Source organism: Monodelphis domestica, chromosome 1 (assembly GCF_027887165.1).
Source record: "Monodelphis domestica isolate mMonDom1 chromosome 1, mMonDom1.pri, whole genome shotgun sequence".
NCBI lineage: Eukaryota > Metazoa > Chordata > Mammalia > Didelphimorphia > Didelphidae > Monodelphis > Monodelphis domestica.
This window is the reverse complement of record NC_077227.1, coordinates 586,829,275-586,851,182: the sequence shown is the minus strand read 5'-3', so window position 1 is coordinate 586,851,182 and position 21,908 is coordinate 586,829,275. Positions and strand designations below refer to the sequence as shown.

At 42.5% G+C, this 21,908-nt stretch overlaps 2 protein-coding genes across 7 annotated transcripts in view; one reads left to right on the top strand and one right to left on the bottom strand.

Moving 5' to 3' along the window:
* AP3M2 (adaptor related protein complex 3 subunit mu 2) overlaps positions 1 to 19,822 on the bottom strand; it is a 126,475-nt gene extending 106,653 nt beyond the window's left edge. The window contains exon 1 of the mRNA XM_056813599.1: positions 19,697 to 19,822. The gene's annotated coding sequence lies outside the window, so the exon portion shown is untranslated. The remainder of the gene's footprint in view (positions 1 to 19,696) is intronic.
* Positions 19,448 to 21,908, top strand: part of KAT6A (lysine acetyltransferase 6A) — a 153,170-nt gene continuing 150,709 nt past the window's right edge. For 2 of the 6 annotated variants that reach the window (XM_056813595.1, XM_056813594.1), the window contains exon 1: positions 19,654 to 19,781. The gene's annotated coding sequence lies outside the window, so the exon portion shown is untranslated. Of the gene's footprint in view, positions 19,782 to 20,445; positions 20,588 to 21,552; positions 21,641 to 21,908 lie in introns of those variants that run through there. The other 4 variants (XM_056813591.1, XM_056813593.1, XM_056813590.1 and 1 more) reach the window with 4 other exon arrangements.

The window sequence follows — 21,908 nt, the reverse complement described above, 5'->3', positions numbered from 1 at the left end:
AAGTCCAGGAGAAATGTTAAGGCTTCATTAAAGATTAAGAAGTCACCTATATAAGGTCTTGATACATGTAAAACTCAGTGGAATTGCCCATCGGCTATGGTGGGGGAAGAGGGGAGGGAAAGAACATGAACATGTAAACATAAAAAATATTCTAAATTGATTAAATAAAAATTTTCAACTCATAATGAAATTAATAAACAAACAAATGAATGAATGAATAAAGAAGTCACCTATGTAAAGATAACCAGACTAGGATAGAACTTGGAGGATACCACATTGGGGGGGGTAGTAGGAGGATAAAAAACAATGAGGATTAGGAAGTACAACAGGAAAGAAGAGAATTAGGAGAGAGTTATGATAAAACTCTGTGAGGAGAGAGTATTCAAGAGTCAAAAACTACAAAAAAAAGTCTAGGATGATGAAGGCCAAGAAAAGGCCACTTGATTTAGCAACTGGATTATTATTGATTCTTCTTAGAATCAACACTAAGGATCAGTTCCAAGGCTGAAGAGGGGTAAGAGCTGGGGAACTGGGTTAAGTGACTTGCCCAGGCTCACCCATCGAGGAAGTGTCTGAGGCTACATTTGATCCCAGGACCTCTTGTCTCTAGGCCTGGCCCTCTACCCCCTGAGCCACCCAGCTGCCCCTGTCCAGGCTCGTGTTTAAGAGAACAGTTCCAGATGAGTGGTAGTAAGTAGCAGTAGCCAAATCAGAAGAGGTTGAGGAGTGAATAGATGGCGAGGAAGTAGAACCTTGGTGTGATCTTGCCACTGAACTTTCTTTTATACATTCTCTCTTCCAGGCAGTGTTCAAGCTCCTTGAGAGGAGGGGCCTGTAGTAAGTACTTAATACTTTTTCATTCATTTGTTCATTCATTCAAGGAGCAAAAACTACTCTTTCTAAGAGTCTGGGAAATAAGATGTAGAAAAATGGCCTGGGGAAGATGGCAACGGGGAGGGATGGTTTCCTAAGCACTGAGGAGAGCCGAGCATGTTTTCAGGCACTGCAGATGGAACGAGTGTCTAGACCTTGAAGAGGAGATAGTGAGAGGCTATGACGGATGGAGCAAGCTCCTGGAGGAGACAGGCAAGGATGGGATAAAAGACATCAGTGCTGGGGAGGGCGTTAACCTTGGCAAGGAGAGGGGACACCTTCGATGAGATGAAAGCAAATGAGGAGGGTTTGGAAGAAGATTAGAAAAGGGTTTTAAGATGCAAAGTGGGGAATAGGAAGGCACTCACAACGCTGGCTAAAATATTTTGAGTTAAGTGGCATCCTATGAAGACTCTGGGGAAAGTCATGGCAAGAGTTAAATTGAGGGGTAAGACCTGGAGGGGCGGTGATAGACATTGGTGGAGGGGAGACATGGGATCCAATGAAAAACAGACTATTGGTGCAATATAAGACCTTAGAAATCAACTAGTCCAGGGGGAAGTTGGGTGGCTCAGTGGACTGAGAGCCAGGCCTAGAGATAGGAGGTCCTAAACTTGAACTCAGACACTTTCTAGCTGTGTGACCCTGGCCAAGTCACTTAACCCCCATTGCCTAGCCCTTACCATTCCTCTGCCTTGGAACCAATACACAGTATTAATTCTAAGGTGGAAGGCAAGGGCTAAAAGAAATCAACTTGTCTATCTCCTCATTTTATAGATAAGGAAACTGAGGCCCAGGGAGGGGAAGGAAATTGCCCATAGTAAATAAGTGGCCAAACACTTCTAGTCTGGAACTAGAATCCAGGCTGAATCCACAGATCCATCAATTTTTAAGATGAATATCAAAAAATGTTATTCTATCCCTTAGCATAGAATGTTCAGCTTAATTTATAGAACTGAATAACAATGTCTTTATATTTTATTTTTCCATGAAGCATAAAGTAGTAGCTTGGAGATATTCTCATTAATTTTCACATCATTCCTAGAAGTAACAGCTCATATTTCTACAGTGTTTTATAGTTTACAAAGCATTCTCCTCATGACAGCTCTGTAAAGTAGGTGGTATGAGTGTTATCCCCATTTTACAGATAGAAAAACCAAAGGTCAGCAAGGTAGATTTACTTGCTTAGCTACCCAATTGCTTAAGGATTGAAATGAGGTTTCTGATGCCACATCCACTGTTGTTTTTTAAATCATGTTATGGAGAGAAGAGAATCAGGATGCAAGTTCCTTAAGGCCTGTCTTACTTTTCTACTTGTATCCCTAACATTTCAACAGTGCTTTGTTCATGGTAAGCAGATGCTTTATTTATTCATGACCATTTTATAAGTGTAAAAACTGAGATATAGAGATGCTAACTGCCAAATGTACAGATAGTACCGTTTCCCTTAAAGGTAGCAGTACTATAATAATAATTATTATTTGTAATTTTTACATTCTATCAGTATCAAGTCCAAGACAGAAGGGCAGGGAGGGCAGGGCAAGAGGGTTGAGTGACTTTTCCAGGGTCACACAGCTAAGTAATGTCTAATGCCAGATTTGAACCCATGTCCTCCCAACTCCAGGCCTGGAGCTATCTAGCTGCCCCAGCAATGCTATAATTCATTATCAAATGTTATTTAGTAAGTATTCACATGAATGTGAATCATGAAATCTAAAGCATTTGAGAGTGATTTTTTTAAAACCTCTACCAATGTCAATAAGCTCTTCTTCTATACTTAATGCCCTGGACACTGAGGGATTAAGTGAGTTAACCAGGATATGTCAGAGGCAAGACTTGAACCTAGGTCTTTTGAACTCCAAGGTTAGCTCCCTATCCACTAAACCAGTATTTCTCAAAATGTGGTCCCGGGACCACTGTGGGGTTCATTAGATCCTTTCAGGGAGACTGCAAGGTCAATACTACTTTCATAATAATAATAATAAGACATTTTAATTTCAAATATAGTAAATATTTCTCTTCCAAGTAGTGTTTGAGCTCCTTGGGAGCAGGAGCGCATAGTGAGCACCATATATAATCTATATTGATAAAAAGCTCTTTATGTGTATAAGAATCTTCAGTGATTTGTAAGAGTGTAAGAGATACTGAGATCAAAAAGTATGAAGATTGCTGTGTTACCCTATGTAGTATTTTATTTTATTCTGTTATGAGAATAGTATTTTGACTTACAATTCAATGTTCAATTAAAATTTTTTTCTTTATATGCTGCAGTTTAAAAAATGGCAGCAAGTCCATGAATGTATTCCAGAATAGCTATTCTATAATTTTTCTTTTTAACCAACTGGGGAAAAAAATTTAAGGGTGACAAGAAGTTTGAATGTAATTTAAACTGTTTTTTTTTTTGTTTGTTTTGCATTAAGAAAAATTTTCTTGCTGTTCATCTCAAGAATAAGAATTATTAAATTGGATTGAATAAACACAAATCACATTTCAAAATATTCTTCAATTCTTTATTGTTGTTGTTGCTCAGTGATGACTGACACTTTATGACCCCATTTGGGATTTTCTTGGCAGAGATATTGGAGTGGTTTGCCATTTTCTTTTCTAGCTCATTAAAAACACACACTCACAAACCCTTACCTTCTGCCTTAAAAGCAATACTAAATATTGGTTCCAAGTCAGAATAGTGGTAAGGATTACACAATTGGGATTAAATTTGCCTCAGATCATATAGCTGAGGTCAGATTTGAACCCAGGATCTCCTATCTCCAGGCCTATGCTCTATTCACTGAGCCACCTAGCTGCCTCCTAGCTCTTTTTTTTACAGATGAGGAAACTGAGGCAAACAAGTTAAATGACTTGTCCAGAGTCATACAGCTTGTAAGTGTCTGAGGTCAGATCTGAAATTAGGAAGTATGAGTCTTCCTGACTCTGTCCACTGTGCCACCTCGCCACCCAATTCCATATTATGGTACATTAAAGGACTAGGGGCCAGGGAAGAAGGAAAAAGGAAAGTGAGAGGGGTGGAAGAAAGACTGGTGCAGAAGAAATGGGAAATATGAAAGAATGGATTAAGAAAACGTTTAAGTGCACACTATATGTAAAACATTGTGCTAAGTTCTGAGATACAAATAGAAAAGGAAGATACCACTTGCTTTTAAGGAAATCACCTTGTAAGGGGACAGAAAACACCCATAGAGGTTTCAGGTAAGTCCCCTGGAAAGGCTCCATGGTCCTTATGGTGCAGCAGTAGATATTAATGCCTCTTTTATGATGCCATCATTTAATGTCACTATTCCAAGGGCTCTCGGATTCAGGGTCTTAGATTGACACCGTCAGGGTCTACGGGAAGCGGAGGTCCAAGTGATGATGGTGGTGCCTGGCACATCCTGCCTCCTGCCAGAGGATGTCTGTGAGGGCTGGGCTGGAAGGTCTGGAGGTCTGGACGGAGCTCCCAGAGGCTCCTCTGCCTATCTATTTGCCTATGGTGGCAGTTAGTCATCCGTTGTTGGTGATGATAAGGAAGATGCTCTACAATGCTTTCTCCTCTTGTGGATGGTTGTGGAAGCTGAGCTATAAGCAGGGGCAAAGGGGGTGGGGCTGCTCATTCCCAAGACTCTTGGTTTCAGGGTCTTGGTTTCCATTCCCATTGGGGCTGAAGTAAGATGGCAGTGGGGGTGGGGGTGGTTTGACTTGCCTAGATACAGATAAATAGAACTTGTAGAGTGAAAAGGGAGGGAGGATAGTAAGAAAGACAAAATGTCCGAGAGCCTGGAGTTCAGAAGGTTCTAAATTAGTAAACTACTTTTATCATACCCTGCTATCCATATGGATTTCTGTGATCACATCTCAGCATCAATGTTTACCATCTTCCACTGCTTTTAGCTTTTAAAATATCTACTGAATAAAAGAGACTCAGTAGCCCGCCAAGAAGGAAATTATTACCTGGGTTGCAGTTACAGGACCAGACAAAATAGATTTTCCCCCTCTTTCTCTAGTCTTCTATGCCCCACTGGTGACAAACAGGTGTCAGCTACTTTTATCTAGTCACATGTTTAATTTAGTTGGTGACTCCAGAAAATCATACAAGACAAATTTTATTACAAGTAATATAGTTAAAATGCAATAAAAATTCATCATTAAATTTTTTTCAAGCTTCAGCTATAACCCATAGCAAAGCAGTTGCCTAGGACACAACACTAGGTGGATGAGAGGGCACAATGAAGAATATTCTTTATTATTCCTCTTAATAAACGCACATCTTTTTAATGCCAAGAAATTCTTCCATGGCATATAGGTAAGTATGTTGTGATAAGTCAAGTCAGTTGTGTTATATTGAAGGCTCAAAACCTCTGGGGGACAGTAATCTACCCGGGTGTAATTTTCCAACCTTGTTTGGGGTTCACAAATGCCTTGCCTTGGCTCTGTCCCACAGTCATAATGCTCACACTAAAAAGAGATTAGATTGGTTCTGATTTGTCCTGGAAGGCAGAAATAGGACCAAAGGATAAATGTTATAGGGGGACAGGTTTTTGCTCAATACTACTAATAACCTTTGTGCTATGATTATGTAGCATTTTAAGATTTGTAGAGCAATTTCCTGACAACCACCCTATAAGACAGATATAATAAGTACTATAATACCCATTTTATAAATGAGGAAATTGAAGTTCTGAGAAGTTGAACATTTTGTCTATGATCACATGAGGCTAGATTTGAATTTGGGTTCCTAACTCTAAATCTAGTGCTATATCTGCCATATCTCTCAGCATAAGGAAAAAATTCTTCACAAAAATGGCTGAATTGGGGGTGAAATCTTTGAGAGGGAGGAAAAGGATAATATGGAAAAGTTTTGTCACTGGAAGCTTTTATATAGAAGGCTAGGCTAATCACTTGTTATGGACATTGTGGACCTGATTGGTGCTTTAGATAGGACTTGGACTTAGGTGACTTCCAAGGTCTCATCCTACTTTGCAATTCTATGAATTCATGTTGCTAAGGTTGGATGGCTACAATGACATTCACTACTGTGATTAATTCGGTGCAAATAAACTTGAGGTAGGCTGATCTACCAGCAGGTTACTGCAATGGTCCAGGCATGAGGGGATGAGGGTCTGCCCTAGAGGGGCAACAGTGTCAGAGGAGAGAGAGCTCTACTGTTCAAGAGATGGCATCAAAGTAAAATCAACAGGCCTTGGCAATAGCTTGGCCATAGAAGGTAAGAGTTAGTCTGGAATCCAGGATCACTCCCGGGAGGTGAGCCTGAGGGCCTGGGAAGATGGTGCTCTCTATGGTAATAGAGGAGGTAGGAGGAGTGGAGGGTCTATCAGGGAAAGATAGTGAGTTCCATTTTGGACTTTATATTGGATTTAAGATGTCTACTGGACATCCAATTTAAGAGGCCTGAAAAGCAGTTGGAGATGTGAGACTGGAGGTCAACAGAGGGTTTGGGGTAAGATGGGTAGATCTGAGAATAATTAACATATAGTCATTAAATCTATAGGAATTGATGAGGTTACCAATTGATACAGTAGAGGGAGGTGAGAAAAGGGGCCAGAAAAGAACCCTGAGGAACAGCTACAGTTAGAGGGCATGATCTGAAAGGGAACCCAAGAAAGACGACAAAGAAGGTAGGGAGGTAGGAGGTAAACCAGGAGAGAGTGGTATCCCAAAAACCTAAAAAGAAAAAGCAAATCGAGGAGGGGAGAGAGAGAGAGAGAGAGAGAGAGAGAGAGAGAGAGAGAGAGAGAGAGAGAGAGAGAGAGAGAGAGAGAGAGAAAGAGTGAGAGAGAGAGAGAGTGTGGTCAAGGAGAATGAGGATTGAGAAAAGGCCATTAGATTTGGTAAATAAAAGTTATTATTAACGTTGAAGAGAGGAGTTTTGGTGAAAATTATAAGGTCAGAAGCTGGGTTGTACAAAATTAGGAAGAGAATAGAAGTGCCTGTTGAGGAAGACCTTTTTGTGAAGTTTAGCTTTACAGGGTCGAAGAGATCTAGGACAATAGTTAATGGGGATGGAAAGATCAAGTGAAGGCTTGTTTAGGATGGAGAGAGCCATGGGCATGTTTGTAAGCCATAGGGAATGAGCTAGTAGACAGGGAAAGATTGAAGATAAGTGAAACTACAGGAATGACCGAGGGGGCCATCTCTTAGAGGAGATGGGATGGAATGGGATCACTTCAGCAAGCAGAGGGATTAGCCTTGTGAAGGAGTAAGGTCACTTCATTTGAGACAGGGGTGAAGGAGGAGAAAGTGGCCCATGACCCTTGAATGACACGAGATAGGGAAGAGGAGAGGAGAGAGTTCTTCCTGATGGTCACATATTTTTTTCTGTAAAATATCTGGCAGGTTCTCAGCTGAGAGAGTGGGGGTAGAGTTTGAGGAGGGATGAAAAGGTTTGGAAAAGCTGTTATGGAAAGTGAGATAGTAAACTGATAAGGGATTTCCTAGCAGCAGCAAAGGCCCAGCTGAGGCCATATAACAGAGCTGTAGTGGACACGGACAAAATGGCTGCATGATTTTCTCCATCTTTGCTCAGCAGTGTGTGTAGGAGTGAAGACAGTGAATGGTGAGAGTAATTCAAGGCTGAGACTTGGCCAGGCATAATTCCTAACATCCTAAAGAGACTAGGGGTTCAAGAGAGAGAGGACAGTGCAGAGCTGAACTGGTTCCCTAGGGGGTCAAAATAGGGAGAAGAGGAGAGGGATTGGCTAGTGTAGCGAAGGTGGCCTGGGAGAGAACTGAGGTCAAGGGATTAGAGATCACAATGTGGAAAAAAAGGAGAGTTTTATAAGGGAAAGGAGGAAGGAAAGGAAGATAGAGAAATAAAAAGCTCATGGCTTATGCCCAGATAAGGAGATTTTAGAATTCTTGAACATGGAGGTAGTACATTTGTGGGTGATGGCAAGATCAAGGGTATGACTGTCTTTATGTGTGGCTGAATTGGGGCAGGGGAATAGCTCATGGGAAGTGAGTGATTAGAGTATTTAAAGGATCATATATATATATATGTACATATAGATACACATGTGTATGAATATGTTGAAGTCTTCTAGAATGAGGGCAGGAATTGGAGAGGAGAGAAAAATTGTGAGTCAGGCACTGAAGTCATTGAGAAAGTGCCAGAAGAAACCCTAAGCAGAGAGGTGTGGGGGTCTGTAGATCACATCTACCTGAAGTTTTTCTGGGTGTTCCATATGAACAGCATGGACCTCTAAGGAAGAGAGATTACTGAGTGTTAAAGGTAGGGGAAAACCTCGAAGTGACAGTGAGGAACTAGGAGTATTCTAACTCCCCTGCCTCAGCCAGTGAGCCAGTGAGAATGAATGAAAGCATATCCAGGACTGGAAGAGTGGCTGGGGGGAGGGGGCTGTGTCATTAGTGGGAAGCTAGGTTTAAGTAACAAAAAAGCAGGAGGAAAAGATTTAAGAAGAAGGGAAGTTTTGTTGCTTACGGAACAGGCATTCCAGAGGGCATAGTGGGAGGGTTTGGTGGACTTAGGTTGAAACTTTGGGGAGGGAGGGTTGAGGGGGATGGAAATGAGGAGATGGGTGGTGGGGGTGGGGAATGGAGTTTGGATATAGTCTATAGGAGTTCAAGGTCACTGGGCTGAGAAGGATATGAGCAGGTGTGAGAATGTTCTTCATGGAGGAGTGGGCATCTTTGCTCTGAAGAGATAGGAGGCCTGAAGTCAAAGGGAAGATTGCTCTTCTTTGAAGCAGAGTCTTTTCACTTTCCAGTTGGGAGATTTGGCTGGAAGCAGCAGATGGAAGTTACCTTATGCTGGCATAGATAGAAGAGGTTGCCCTGGGGTATATTGTCCTGCCCCTAATAGCCTTCCCTCAGGAGATACACTGGGCACCGACCTGTAGAAGAGAAAAGGCACAAGGTGCTGGCACATGTGTTTCACTTTTCTTCTGTATTCACCAAGGGTGGTGAGTGCTAGATTGAGAGGGAGAGAAGGCAGATTTTTGCTGGTTGAAAAAAATAAATATAACTTGGGAAAAAAAGAGAATAAAAAAAGAGGAAGTGGAGGCACCTAGTGTAGATTACTTTCTCAAAGAATTTACTTGAGAAGGGGAGATGAGACAATTGCTAATAGAGATGGCCAGATCAAGCAAGGATTTTTTAAGGATGGCAGAAACATGGGCATATGTTTTTTAAGCATTAGAGAAGGATCCAGGAGAGAAGGAAAGAGACAGATAGACAGAGCCAGAGTGAGGGGGAGAGAGAGAGAAAGAGAGAGAGAGAGAGAGAGAGAGAGAGAGAGAGAGAGAGAGAGAGAGAGAGAGAGAGAGAGAGAGAGAGAGAGAGAGAGAGAGAAACAGAGAGAAATTAAGACAATGAGTATAGGGATGTTGGTAGGAACAATTTCCTGAAGAAGACCTGGGAGGATGGAATTCAGGATCATAAGATATTATAGAGGATGCTTTGGTAAGGAGAAAGGGCTATATCTTCATCTAAGAAAGGAATGAAGAAGGAAGTAGTAGTAGCAGATGTCCAAGTGATATGAGATGAGGAGAAAGAAGAAACTCCGTGAATGGCCTTGCTTTTTTTCCAGTAAGTATGAGGAAAAGTCCTCAGCAGAGAGGGAGGTTCAGTGGAAGACTTGAGAGGAGACTAATAGGTATGAAACAGCTACTGTTGTGAGTGGGATTGAGAATCAATTAGGGAAATGTAAAATGATTATCTTGTTTCAGTGAAGGTCCAGCTGAAATTATGTAATATAAATTTATAATGGATCCAATCAACATGATTTCTTGATTTTCCTTCAGCTCCATTCATGAATGGTAACAAAGAAGGCAGATGATGAGAGCAATCTGGGGTGGGGGTGGGGGGAAGGGTTGGCATGGCCTAATCAGTGACAAGTCTACTAAAACCTCCAGCCTACATTTTTGAAATTATAAGATCCAAATTGCCTTTCTCCCTCCTTTCCCTCTCTCCTCCTGGAGATGCGAAGCAATTTGATCTGGGTTATTATACATGTATTATCATTCAAAACATACTTCTATATTAGTAATTTTTATAACCCCAAACCCCAGATCTTTTTCCAGGTAACTGTAGCCTAACTCTTTTGGAAAGAAAAATTCTAAAAGAGATAGTTTTAGCCTATAAAATTATGAATTGAGCAAAAGATTTGTTTGCTAAATTAATCCTAGGCCATTGGAATTAGAAAAACTATTTGAAATCTCAAGGAAGTAGTATTAGGTCAACTACAAGGAAGGATCATAAGATATTATAGAATTGTTTTGTGCCAGAAGAAACCCTAGATACCATCCAGTTTATTTGGACTATTTTTCACAGCAGTTAGTAAACTTATGGAATTCAATATCCATAGTCATTACAGACTGAAAGCTTAAATATGTGTGAGAAAGATTTAGATGTAGCAATTAATAGATAGTAGATTGACAGTAGGCTACTAAGGGAAGTTAGAGAAGAAAGCATCTACCAATTATCTTAGTTTCTCACATACCATTTCTTAGTACTATTGTCAAAAATATAACGGCTAGAAAAGACCTTCCTCACTAGGACATTTCTTTCATTTTTATTTCAGAATTATTTTGGTACAAAAATAATTCCAAAGGGGGTTATTTGATTTTTCTTTGCCTTAATATTTTTATTGATCAGGCTTAAAATCTCATGGAATCTTATCAGTGAATCACTCATTAAATGTTGTATCAGAGGCCAACAGAAAGAGGTAGTGATTGCACATTTCATACTATTTAAGACAAGCCTATAGTCAATAGAGGGTCATTTAGGACCGCTTTGTAAATATAAAACCTCAGCTGGGAGTGTTCCAACCTAACTTCACTCCCATAGCTAATAAGTGTGATAAAAAAAAAAAAGCAACATCCTAAGAGATCAATAATGCTCACTCTCTAGTGTGTCTGACTTGGTCCTCAGAAGATCTAGCTTTAAGTCCCAGCTTTACCACTTAAAGGTTGTGTGACTCCTTAACCTCAGTTTCCTCATTTGTTAAATGGGCAATAATAAATTACTTACCCCACAGAACTGTTATGAGGAAAGTATTCTGTAAACTAGATATAAGGACTTGCAGTGGTTTCCTATCCCTGTATTCTTCTGTACTCATAGGTCCTACTCAATCATCTAATTGAGATATGGCTATAACCTTGGGTCTTTGAAGCCTATGTTGTAGAGCATAAGCTCTAGTAGGCTTTAAGTCTACACAATCATCTCCTTCACTTTTATCTTAGAAGAAGTGGCACATTCCTTACACACACGCATCCTTGATCTATTCCTCTCATGTCTTCTCCAGAAGATTGTCCCCACTAATATTTCTATCCTCTAACCTTCCATCTTTCTCTATCTCCTGGCTTCTTTAATGGTGCCTACAAATGAGCGCATGTTTCCTCCATCAGTAGACAACTCTTGCTTGATCAGATCATCTCTGCTATCCATTGTCCTATATCTCTGTTCCCTTTCATCTGTACCAGGTGCCTCTACTTCTCTTCTCCTATTCTCTTCTAACCCCTCTACAATCTGGCTTCTTATTTTGTCATTAATTGAAACTGCCCTCTCCAAAGTTAATGATCTCTTAATGACTTAGAAGACTGCCAGGCACACAGTAGGCACTTCGTGTTTAATGATTTATTAATTGCTTATCTAGAAGCCTTTTCTCAATCTTAATCATGTTTGAACTTTTGGTTGCTTTTGACACTGCTGACTACCGTCTCCTCCAAAATACGCTCCCAAAATGTTTGTGACACTGTTCTTTCCTGGTTTTCCTTTTATTTATCTGACCATGCCATCTCAGTGTTCTTTGCTAGTTCTTCTTCCATATCATTCTCACTAATGGGGGAGGAGGGTCCTCCAAGTATCTTGCTTAGGCCTTCTTCTGAACTTCCTTTATATCACTTGATTACTTCACCAATTCTACACCTTTGAATTCTTGCCCTTTAATTCCTATTGTTAGTCTCAGCAGTACCTTGGGAGACTCCAATTTTTTAGAGCTTTTACTCCTTCCTTTGACATTATGTCAATGCCCATGGAGGGCACAGGCTATCCATCCAATATGTCATCCTTTCCCCCACATTAGTGATCCAGCTTTTTTCCCCTCTTGGTCATGCAATTATAGGATGGCATCTTTCTTTTTCTTCATAGGCAATCTGATGTAACCACCTTTCTGCATCCATCATGTCCTTCTCCTTTGCTCTTTGGACAGAGCAACTTTGGACCCACAACATGAAGTCTTTGGAAACTGCTGATATTTCATGACTCATAGTCACATGACTAGTCTGTCTTCTTTACTTACCATACAATTCCTTGATCACATTTTTTTATTTTATCCTCATGCAGCTGGCTCACACTTATTGAATGCCTTTCCATTGCTTTCTATGTGAAGTTCATTTTACATTCTTTAAATACCATTGTATTCCATGTTTTGCTGCTGTACAGAAACACTGGTAGAATGATGGTACTTATAAGATAGGCCTTTATTTTCTTTGGAAGCTTGGAGTCATTAAAGGAGCTATGCAACATCCAAAAGGCAATCTGTTTTGCTCTTTTCTTGTTCAAATCTGGGACTAATTTGTTGTTCATTTGCACTGTTTATGAAATTATACATACTGATGAACAAGCTCTAGAGGCTGTCCATTTAAATGCCTGTTGTGGTCTAGACAATAGATATTCTTTATCCAATTGGTCTTTCCCATGTGGATGGTCAAGCCAAATTCCTTTGAGTAATTATAGATCTTTCCCAGGAGGCTCTGCCAAATTTGGGGGCTTGATGCAATCAGCATATTGTCATCTTTGAACAGAAGCTCCTGTAAGAACTCACCATCTATAGGAAATTCCTCTTCAATTTGGACTCTGCTGGATGTCTTTTATCACAGTGTTTAACATCTTTGGTGAACATATAAATCTTTCGGTTGTTTGCCCCACTTGATGTTTGTGATCAGAGGCTGCTGAATAGGGTTATTTCTGCTAGATATTTCATGGAATCTTGAATGATTCTGATATTTGGATGGGTGTTACTTTCTTGAAAAAGAGCCTACAAGTTGGCATTCTACTTTGCCTTATCAAATATTTTTTCTAGTAGGTTCTTCTATCCTAATTCAGCTACTTGCTTCCTACAAGAGCTTAGGCAAGTCAATTAATTTCCATGGGTCTCACTTTCCCTATCTGTTAAATGGATGGGCTGGATCAGATTGCTTCTGATGTTCCTTCAAGCTACAGATCCATGACCCTATTAGCTACATCTTTCAGTTAGTTTTGAAAATGTAAAGATCCACTGATGAGTATCAACTGTGCAAATCTGCTTGGTTTTTTGGTCATGATATCTCATATACTAACATAGCTGATTGAATAATCTTCTGAAAGTACAAGTCTGACCATGACAATTTCCTTACTCAAAAATCTCCAGTGCCTCCTTATTGTTTTTAAGTGAATATACAAACATCCCAGTCTTGCATTTAAAGTCCTCTACAATCTGGTTTCCTTCTCTGTTTTGAGGCTAGTCCCTTCAGAAAATCCAGGAAAGAAGTCAGTCTTTTTCACTCACCCTACGTGGTAGTTCTAAAGAAGATAGAAGCAGTCTGAGGTCCTTAGTCAGAGCTCCTCCAAGGTCAAGTGGAAGATGAAAGACCTAAAGATCTCTTCACAGGAAGTTCTTGGCATTCTTAAAGACCATTCCTTTTCATCTCTTCCTGTGCCTTCCTTCCATTTTATGTGTACCAATTAGAGCTAAAGCTTTGCTTAGGATTGCCCAGGGGGAAGTCAGTTGATTCTGATTTGTCACCCACTATTGCACATGTGGGTCACAGACCTCCCCCACTCAAGTGTAAGTGGAGTGTATATGCTTCTGGTGATTAAATCTAAAAATTGGCAGGGGAGAGTTAATTTAGTCTTCACAGTTTCCAGAATTAATTCATATTATTCCAGTTCTTATTTATTCTGTTTGGTGAATGTGTGAATGAAAACTCATGAAACCCGGCAAATAGAGACAGCTCCAGACCAACTATCCAGTACAAAAGCAGCATCAGCTCAATGCAGGCATTTTACTGAACGACTTGTGCTATACTCCTCATGCCAAAACTTTCTTGCCTGTCCCCTATTCCCTTATATGTAGAGGCTTACCCTGTTTTAGCACTCTTTATTATACTTTGCAGATATTGTGTGTGTGTGTGTTTTACAAATTGAAGGTTTATGGCAATCCTGTGTCAAGCAAGTCTATTGGTGCCATTTTCCTAACAGCACATGTTCACATTGTGTCTCTGTGTCAACTTTTTCATCATCATATCTATTGTGGTGATATGAGATCCATGATCTTTGATGCTACTATTATAATTGTTTTGGGGAACCATGAACCCCGTCATATAAGTCAGTGAACTCAATCAATAAATGTGGTACGTGTTCTGGCTACTCCACAGACATCACAGATGTTCCCCATATCTCTCTCCTCAGGCCTCCCTCTTCCCTAGGACAAAACAATATTGAAGGACATTACATAAACTTAGTTGATAAGGTATCAGCAGAGTTTGAGAGGATTGACTCCAGTTTTGAAAGAAGTTCTACCATCATAAAGATGGAGAAATCTTTTGTGAAAGGAAGAGTCAATGGATGTAGCAAGTTTCATTGCTGTCTTATTTTAAGAAATTATCAAGTCACTTAACCCCTATTGCCTAGCCCTTACTATTTTGCCTACTGATTCTAAGTTGGAAGGTAAGGATTAAAAAAAAAAAAAGAAATTATCAGGTGCAGCTAGGTAGCCCAGTGGATAGAACACTAGGCCTGGAGATTGGAGGTCCTGGTTCAAATCTGACTTCAGATAGTTCCTAGCTGTGTGACCCTTAGCAAGCCACTTAACCCTGAATGCCTAGCCCTTACCACTCTTCTATTTAGATTTGATACTAAGACAGAAGGTAAGAGTTTAAAAAATAAGAACAAGATAAGAAATTGGTACAGCCCTTCCGGTCTTCAGCAATTACCACTCTGATGACTCAGCAGCCATCAACAATGAGGCAAGACCCTCCACCAGCAAAAAGATTATGACTCGATAATGGCCCAGGTGCTAGGTAGCATTTTTTTTTAGCAATAAAGTATTTCTTAATTAAGGCATATGTATATTTTAGACATATTGAACACTTAATAGACAACAGTATAGTATAAACATCTTTTATAGGCACTGGGAAACAAAAAAATTCATGTGACTTGCTTTATTACGATACTCACTTCATTGTGATATTTATTTTACTTCAGTAATCTGGCAGTGAACCTGAACTATCTCTAAGGTATGCCTGTATTGTTACTCTATTTACAAGGTAAGCTACTAATAATGTAACTTGATTAGAATGTGGCAGCAGGTGGAGCAGAATCTCCAGTTCTTTCTTAGAGGGGTCATATATTCCAATTCATATCATAATCAATCATCCTTGTTATCACCATTATAATCAACAGTAAACATTTATTTAGACCCTATTATGTAGAAGTCATTGCAGTAGGCACTGGGGATTTCAAAAGGCATATCTATAGCATGCAGTTTCTGTTGTTAAGGGGCTAACAAAATCTAATTGGGGAGAGAGGGAACATCTACAATATATGTTAGCATATATTAAATGTAACGTGAGTGGTACAGACAATAAATGTTTGAGGAATTCAGAGGAAGGAATGATAACCGGTGCCTGGGGCAGTCAAAAAATTCTCCAAAGAAAAGCTGGTGTGTGAGTTGAACTTTGAAAGAAGAAAAGGACTTAAAAAGGTAGGGTGATATAATTAAGTAAATAACTATAGCCCAGAAGCCTGAATGTACTGCAAGCATTTCTCAAACACCTATTGAGTTTTCAGATCCATGCTAATTTGGAAGGAGTTAGGAGGTACATTGGATAGAACCACTGATTCTGGAGTCCGGAAGATAGGGGTTTGAATCCCTCACCCAAGGTTATACTGCTAGGGTGATAGACCTTCTTATTCTCTCAGCCTTAGTTTCCTAATACGTAAAATGGGCATAATAATAGTACTTACCTTACATGATTATTGCAAGGATCAAATGAGATAATATATGTAAAGTACTTTGTAACCTTAATAAATATCAATTTATTACCATTATAAATACTATTGAAGATAAAACCAAAATGTAAGATGTTCTCTTAGGCACTGTGAAAGTATTGGGAATACAAAGAAAGGCAAAAAAAAAAAGTCCTTAAATCAGTATAACGGAGGGGACAATGTGCAATTAACTATAGAAATCAGACATCTACAGGATAAATGGAGATCATCCACAGAAGGAAGGTGCTAACATTAAGGTAGATCAGGAAAGGTTTCTTGGAGGAGGCATTTTAGTTAGGATGTGAAGGAAGCAAGAGAAACTAGATAGCAAAGCTAATGAGAAAGAAAATTCCAGGCTTTGGGAGACTGGCAGAGAGAATGCATGGTTAGGAGATAGAATGTCTTATGAGAGGTACAGCAAGGAGGCCAGTGTCACTGGGCTGAAGAGTACCTGGGGTGGTGTAGGGGTAGGAGGTAAATAAGTAAAGGTGTCCTGGAGATGGTTCTAACTAGGGTCATTTGTTAAATTTTTTAGCCCCAGTATACCTCAAAAGTCATCAATTACTATCAAATACGACTCGATTTATTGTTTTGTTGATTTCCTTGACCTGACTTAACAATGCAGATGTTTACATAAAAGTGTGTGTACATACCTCTTTTTTGCCCTAGAGACAGAGTTGTTAAACATTCACTTCCATATTCCTATATTGCACTAGAAACATTGCTTGAGTTCAGGAATAGAAAGCTCAAGGAAGTCAGCACTAGATTGGAGGCCTGGGGACCAGAGGCCAAGAGTATAAGAATACTGGCAAGGTAAGAGGGGGCCAGATTCTGAAGGGCTTTGAATGCCAAACAAGATCTTATTTTTGGTCCTGGAGGTGGCTGTGAGCCACTGGAATTTATTAAGGAGGGGAGGGGCAACAAGGTCGCACTGCTTTAGGAAGATCACTCTGACCGTTGAGTAGGGGATACATTGGAGTGGGGAGACCCTCCAGCAGGCTACTGCACTATCACAGGCTTAAGGAGAAGGGCAGTGTCAGAGGTATATATGAGAGATGTTCCCAAGGTAGACGGACAAGAGTTGGCAACAGATTGGGTATGGTTTGATGAGGGAGAATGGGAGTTGAGCAGGACCCCTTTGGAGCCTGGGTGACGGCCAGGATTGTGGTGGAGTTTTAGTGGAGAGATGATATAGAATAATAGTCAGAGCTGGAGCTAGCACAGGGCAATTGGGGTTGGGAATCAGATGCCTCTAACCCATACACTACTTCCTCATGACTCTCTTAAAGGACCTTCTTCCCTTCAAGTAGGGCAGACTGTGCTCCTCTTCCCATCCAGTCAGGACTGAGAGCTGCCTGGCTTGGGGACCCCATGCTAGACTCCTAGATCAGTGTGGGAGGAGGCTAGCTTCTGACCTCTGCGGGGGCCCTGCCGCCTTAGTAACCTCAGCTTTAGCTTTTCCTAATGACCATCTTCTGCTTTTCGTTTATTCAGCAAGCATGGATTAAGCAGCCACTATAGGTTAGGCATCAGGGATACAAAGACAAACATGAATCAGGGGTCCCTCAGGTGCCTGTGTTCTGTGGGAGGAGGGGGGGAATGGGAAACAGGTACATAATAGATGAAATGCAAAAAACTTCCTCAGTTATATTGGTGGGGAGGGCTCTACCAACTGTGAGGAAAGGAAAGCTTTTCTTTAGGAAGTAACACGAGCTGGGCTTGGAGGGATTGATTCGAAGACGTTGTGGTGATTGTGGAGTGCTTTGCAGTAACGGAGGAGAGACAGTCTTGGCAAAAGAGCAGGAGTGGAATGTGGTATACAAGGGACAGCAAGTGGTCCACTTTGGTGAGAACCTCCAGGCACAGAACACTTGATGGGGAGGGAGAGGGAGCCTCTATTTGGGGGCAGTGGAACGATCACTGGATTTAGTCAGAGGATTTGGGTTGGGATCCTGACTTTTCACTCCCTAGCAGTGTGCCCTCTGGCACATTTCAATGGTCTGGGCCTTGATTTTCTCATCTTTAAAGCAAGGAGAGGTCCAGGTGACCCCTGCCGGCTCTAAAACCTCATGCTGGATTGATGCTGCTCTGATACTTTCCTTCTTCTGGAATCTCACTTTTTTCGAAGCTACAAGTCTCTGGCACTCTCTCCAGGGCTGTCTTGCTCCCTCTATCACACTCCCTGATACTGGGGGTGAGGAGGAGGAGGAGGAGGAGGAGTTAGCATCGGTGTTCTTACCTCCTCACCGGCCTCTTTTAGAGCCTCCCTCTTCCATTGTCACTCTATACCGCCTTTCAAACTTTAAAAATTTGTTTCACACTGTCCGGATCCTTATTGCTGTCACCTATCTCTAGGTCACACTTCCTCCTTCCCAATAAGTTCAATATCTAGCTCATGGTCATCTCCATTCTCTAACCCTTTCCTCCCAGTTCCTCAGCTCCCTCAGTCCCATTACCTCTGTGTTAGTTTATTACAACTTGATATGAGTTATCTCACTTTAGCACACATACACACACACATCCCTCATGGCTCTCCCCTCTCCCAGTTGAATTTACTCCAAGTGCTGGAATTTTTAGTTAGAGTTGCTGGTATTTCAGAGCCTTTATAATTGAAAACGATACTGACATCAAAAACGGACCTGTTATTTGATTACAAACAATCCTGTGAGCCGAGGAGCAAGTCCCCCTTACTTTACAGATCGAGGAAACAATGTCTCAGAGACAGGTTTTACCCCACTAAGTGACTCGATCAAGGTCATGCAGCTAATATGCGAGCTGGTATGAAAACCAGAGCATTTCCCGCTAAATCATGCCAGCACTTTGCTTTATAAGAATTTGCAATTAATGGCGAGTATAAGACAAAGGCAAAAGCAGTTGCAATACGAGGCAGAATACATACATGCTGTACATCACAGACCTATTTGAGAAAGGGAAGTAGGAATAACGGGGAGGGTTCACATTCAGGCAGAGAGAAAAAGCTGCATGGAGGAGGTGGCATTGGAACTGGCACTGAAGGAAATGGGCGGATGATATGTTCCCAAAGTCCTGATAAGGAGAATCATTTTGGGTAACTGGAAAACTAAAACGAGATAAGGGCAGAGGGTCTGACAGAGAGGGAGGGCACTTGAATGCAAAGAGCTTTGGTTTTGTTGTCAGAACTCCATTCCAGTCCGGTCTAGATGCTGCCTTAACCACGGCCCTTGAGCAGGGTCTCAGTTTCCTCATCTGTAAAATGGGGATGATAACACTTGAATCTTCACTTTCACAAGGCGGTGAATTAAGCACTTTATAAAGCAATTTGTTACTGTTTGGGCATCGGTCCTAGTTACATGGCTTCCAGTGACACTGAAGCCAGCCCCAATTCCCAATGCCTCAGTTTCCCCACCTGTTAAATAAGTAAGAAATCAGATCTTCCTTTTCTTTACCCCTGCACGACCTAAAGAGGATCTGGAGGCAGAAAAGAGACCCCAATTATTGGCCTCCCTCCTCACAAAGTCCTCCTCCCACTTTGGCTTTGGCCTTTTGTACCGGCCTCACGTGACCCTCCAGGCGGCTGTTTCCCCCCCTCGCCACGCCCCGCCCTCTGGCCCTTCCCCCTGCGAGGCGCCTTCGCCCTCCCGGCTCTTCCGGCTCGCTAGCCTCTCCCCCCCTCTGGCGCTCACTCTTCCTCCCTCCTCCCCCTTCACTGCCTTTCCGGCTCTTCCCACTCTTAACCCCCGCCCCCCCCGTCCCCTCCACGACCGCCGTTCCCTCGCGACCGTCCCCCTCCCCCCGCGGCTGTTCCGCCTCCCCGCCTCCCCTCCCCCCGCCCCAAGCTCACTGTCTCCAAGATGGCGGCCGTGTCAGTTTGGGGCATCTCCGCCGTCCGGCCCGGGGCCCCGGGATCCAGGCTCTCCACCGCCTCGGTAAGTAGCTATGGAGCTACCCGGTGCCGCCTCCCGCCGCCGAGGCCGCAGCTGAGCCGCCCCGGGATCCACTTGGCCGCCCCTCGGGGTCCGCGGGCGGCTGCAGGCCCCGCCGCGGCCTGCGCCGCCTCCCGCTGCTCTGCGCCAGGCCTCGGGCCGGGGCGCCGCGGCCGCCCCCTCGCGCCGAGCCGGCGCCCGGCTTCCCCTGCCGCTTCTCCGCGCGCCGGTCTGCCTGCGCCTAGCCCAGGCCCCGGCTCCAGCCCCGCGCTCCCCGGGCCCTCCGCCCTGCCACCCGCCGGCTGGGCCCGGGTCCCGGCCCCAGGCCGGGGAGAAGCGAGCGAGCGGGCGGTCGAGCGAGCGAGCTGGCTGGCGGGCGGGCGGCGCAGGCCTTGGAGCCGCAGGCTGGGCTGGGCTACCCCGGGGATCCCGCTCCTCTGGCCCTGCCTCCGCCTTCTCTCGCCTCCTGCCTGCTGTCTCAGCCCTGGGCTCTCCTGTCCGCGACCCGGCGCGGCTGGGATTGTCCGGGGACCCGAGCCCGGTAGCGGGGGGCGGGTGACAGGCGGGCGGGTGTTGTGGTGCGGAGGAGGCAGCACGTGTGTTGTGGTGTCTGTTGGGCTGTCAGTCCCAGTCCGGGCGGGCTGGCTGGCGGGCGGCGGGGGCGGCGGACCGGGGCTGCCTGTCAACGCCGAACTTGGGCTCGGAAGGGAACTGTCCGACCTGTCAGACCCTCCCGGAAGCCTGGGCATGCCCTGCTCCGGAGGCGGTGTCGGGCTCCCGAGCGGGCTCTGGGACCTGGAGCACCGGAGGTGTTGGGAATGGGAGATGCTGCTCCACGTGATTTCATTGTTAACTTACTCCTCTGTTTCTGTTTTGACCTAATGGGAAGGGCGAAATGACTCGTTAGCAAGTAGCAGGGCTTGCCATTTAAAGTTTGTAAAGTTGTCCTTCCCTCCTTCAAAAAGTGGGGGTTAGGGGGAGAAGGACTGTGAGTGGTGATGCTCTTTCAGTTGAAATACTGTACTTTTCGATGTATGGGCATCAAGTTTTGAGACACTATGTTCACAAGGCTTGGAAACAAAATTGTTGGGAGATCCGAGTAGTTGTCATTCATTCACTTACCTGCGTGGTTGATTAGCTGGCGTATTCCCAGTTTCTTTATAACAGTCTGAAGTTTCTTCATTATATTAGCCCTTATATACACATAATCAACTTTACTGGACTTATCCTATGTGTATGTGTGTAAATATATATATATATATATATATATCCCCCCCCACTGAAATGAGAAGCATCTGTCTTCGGCTAAAAGAAATCTTGGTGGGTTCAGAAGAAGTGAATACTTTTTTCCCTTATATGCCTGTCAGAACTGGTCTTTTGGAAGTAATACTTTGACTCCTTTTGACTTTTAAATTAATTTTAATTAAGAATAGTAGCCGAGGACCTATTATTTTTTTGTTTATAGTTTAATAAAGTACTTGAGACATTAAAGTAATACTAGTGCTTTAAGCTTCAGGTTTAAATAAAAATTTTTTTTTACAGTATGCCTATGTAGATTTCAAATATGTTATTTTTACAACTAACCAATTCATTAGCAAGAAAAGAATGAGAGAATTTGACTCTGTAGAGGCAATATCTGTGTATTTTTATGTTAATAAATGGGCATATTCCCCTCAGGACAGCAACCTGGCAATCTTGAAGTCATATTTTGTGTGACTTCTTTCTTCTTTATTATATGTTAAAAACCAGTCATTAATTTTTTTTTTCTGTGCTCTGCAGTTGACAAGGAGGTTATTCTCTAGCCTTATCACTGACATTCCTTTGATCCTGGACAAGTCACTTATCTGAATTTTACCTGCTGAGTAGGTGATATTTACCTTTTGACAGCTATTAGGTCATACCTACCTGATGGTTCCTAGTTTCCAAGTTTTTATAAAAGTTCAGAACAAATGAAATTATTGTTTGTAAAGTATTTTAAACACTCCAGAAACACTAAAAAAAGTTTTTGTTTACTTTTATTACTTTAGCTGAGTTGTATATAGCATTTTTGTTGCTTCCAGTTAGGGCACATGTTGTACTTGAAATAAGATTTGAACTTGTTACATGTACATGTTACAAGATCATGTTTCC